Source organism: Cyprinus carpio, unplaced genomic scaffold (genome assembly GCF_018340385.1).
Source record: "Cyprinus carpio isolate SPL01 unplaced genomic scaffold, ASM1834038v1 S000006745, whole genome shotgun sequence".
NCBI classification, from domain to species: Eukaryota; Metazoa; Chordata; class Actinopteri; order Cypriniformes; family Cyprinidae; genus Cyprinus; species Cyprinus carpio.
In genome coordinates this window covers 345,152-348,428 of record NW_024879344.1, presented here as the reverse complement: position 1 = coordinate 348,428, position 3,277 = coordinate 345,152, and positions in this window count along the sequence as shown.

Here is a 3,277-nt window from a genome sequence, read left to right as displayed (position 1 = left end):
GTATTTTGTTTCTTGTTTTTTTTTTTTTTTTTTTTTTTTTTTTTTTTTTTTTTTTTTTTTTGGTGAGAGTATAAACTGATTTTGTGTAATGTTTTGTTTATTTCTGGTGTAAATTTGTTTTGTTTCAATTAATTTAGTATTATTTGATTATTTTCTTTAATGTGAATTTGTTACAATTTTGTTTTGTGTATTTGTTTTTCATGATCATTGGAGAGAGTTGCTGCCCAGAGAATGCACCCCATGACCAGACCATTTTAAATGCCTTTTCTATTTTTAAATTCAGTGTTTCAATAAACTTTTTGTATTTTTGATATCCACGTTTCCCGCCTACCTTAATTTATGATAATCGGACCTGTGTGACCTAATAACAAACTGTGGGGTTATTTTTATTTCCCGGGTGACCCGGGTGGCGTAGTTGACAAACTCAAATGTGTGTTTAACCTGTACTCGCTCCCTCCGCCACAGAGTAGAGGCTCCAGGGGGCCTCAACAATCTTCCAGTGGGGCATCTAAATGACTTATAATTATTTAAGATAAAACAAAACAATCTAAAACAACTAAAAATAGATATTTCTTATTTGGTTATTTTTATAACAAATTTACATCTTTCTTATGCCAAGCTTTGTAATATTTTACCAGGTAGAAATTGTGAGTGATGGGGCCTTCAAATAGCTGGGCTTTGAAGTCAAAATGGTTGCGATCCACTGTTCTATAGCCCCAAAGGGTAATATTCTAACAAAAAACAAACAAATAAATATTTTAATTTCTCTTAATATCATTTACATTTACAACTGTCATCTTTAACAATTTCTTTCCTAAAGATTATAACATGATAATACTAATTAATGAAATGAGTAATATGTATATGAATGGCAAATGTGTAGAAGCTGCTATGAGAAAATATAATTATTTTCATATGAACATTTCAACCCCCCTTTTCCACAAAATTATTATCTTTTTTTAAATCTAAAAAGACTGCTGTGGACAGGTGTTGAAAATTAGCATGTGTGCTAAAACACCCAAGCAGATGCAAATGTTTTTTCCAGTGTAATTGTGATGTCCATGTCAAATAAAACTCAATAATAATTGTCCCACTTGCTTGCTTTGAGCTAACTTCTTTGTTAGCGATAAGATATCTATTTTGTTCAAATAAAATCTTTAGCATGAACGTATTTGTAGTTAATTCTGTCTTCGGGCAAAAGTAAATAAATTATAGTTTAATAATATTTTTTTTTTTAATTTTCCTGTTCCCGGCCCTTTAAATTTAAACACATAGCCTGAAAGCATGGAAAATGTGCCCAAATACAAAATGTCAGTTGGAGGGAGGACTGAACCTGCAAAAAGTCAAGGTAAGATATAACTGATAAATGTCACGTGTTTGTATGGTCCATATGTGATGTTATAGCGTTAATGACATAATTTTAGCAAATGATTTATACTTTCTATCTGAAGATAAATTATGGCGGAATGTGCAAATTTGACTAATTTGTTCATTTACACAGATTAATGCTGCTCATGTATTTACACAAAAATTGCATAATGTAAATAGCCTATAAATTAAAAAATGTAATTAAATTAAAAACTCAGGGTGAATCATTTTGATTATTGCTCTTGATTATTAATGTTAGTTAGGTTTTTTTTTTGTGTGAGGAGAAGCATGTACATATTCTGGATACAGTCAAAACAGGCTAAGAACCGCTTATGAATTTATTTATTTATTTATTCCCCTTCCCCCCACACACATTTAAACATAGCCGGAAAGCGCGCAAAAACAAAATGTCAGAGGATTGGTTGGAGGGAGGAAGAACCTGAAAAAAGTCAAAATAAGATAGAACTGATAAATGTGGCTTTTTGTTAGTGAATACTTCATTATATTCAGTTGGAGTCCAGATGTTATGAGATGTAATAATTTAGCAAACGATTATCTATACTTTCTATTTGAAGATAAATTATTATGGCAGAACCTGCAAATTTGGCTAATTTGTTTTTTTTTTTTTACACAGATAAATGCTGCTCATGTATTTACACAAAAATTGTATAATGTAAATAGCCTATAAATAAAAAAATAAAATAAAAAACTCAGCAGGTGAATCAATAATTACAATATGAAAAAAAAAAGTTGTCAGCACAGTGTGACCAAGCTTTCAATGTCTGTAAGCAGCAGTTAATGCAAAGCAAGTGGTTAGCGCACTATGATCTCAAAAAAGCCACTAAGACTCGCTTGTGATGCTTCACCATATGGCGTCGGAGCAGTTATCTCACATCTGTTACCTTCAAGAGAGGAACACCCCATTGCGTTTGCATCGAGAACTTTGACAGCAAGTGAGCAGCAAAACTACTCGCAAATTGAGAAAGAGGCCCCTGAGCATAGTCTTTGGAGTGAAAAAGTTTTACAAATATTTGTACGGGCAAAAGTTCCATCTGCTAACTGACCACAAGCCCGTCCTCGCTGTCCTTGGTACAAAATCTGCCACTCCTACACTGGCCGCTCTTCGTATGCAACGATGGGCTTTAACATTACTAGCCTATGACTACGATATTGAGTACAGGTGATCTTCTGATCATACCAATGCGGATGCTCTGTTCAGATTACCGTGTAAGCAAACATCTACAGGGGGACAGAGGAGATGGTGTTTCAAGTCTCATTCCTGGATGAATTGCCGATCAGTGCAAAAGATATTGCCACGGAAACCAAAAAAAAAAAGTTATGTCAAGGATGAAAATCTTAAACCATTCCTTGTAAGGAAGGACAAACTCTCAACAGACCAAGGCTGCATTCTGTGGGGTTCAAGACTGATCATTCCTCCAAAGTACAGAGAAAGACTTATGTCCGAGCTTCACAAGGGTCACCCAGGAGTCGTGAGAATGAAAACGCTAGCCAGAGGATATCTATGGTGGCCAGGTCTCAATAACGACATCCAGAACTTTGTGAGTAAATGTGCTGCATGTGAATTAGAGCAAAAACAACCCACTCTGTGCGCCTCTTGGTCCATGGTCGTGGACTACCACACCTTGAGAACGTATTTCACATTTACTACTCTGAAATTGACAAGTCAACACTTCTAAGTGATTGTGGATGTACATTTAAAATGGGTCAAAATTTTCCCCACTCAAAATGACAGAAGGTCATTGTGCGCAGCTTCAGGCATCCACATCGTGCTTGGCTTCCAGGTGTGATTCTGCTCAAGCACAGATCTCTCACATATCAAGTGAAAGTCAGAGATCGATGTGTGAAAGTACATGTGGATCATCTGCTGTCATCTAATGCACAAGATATG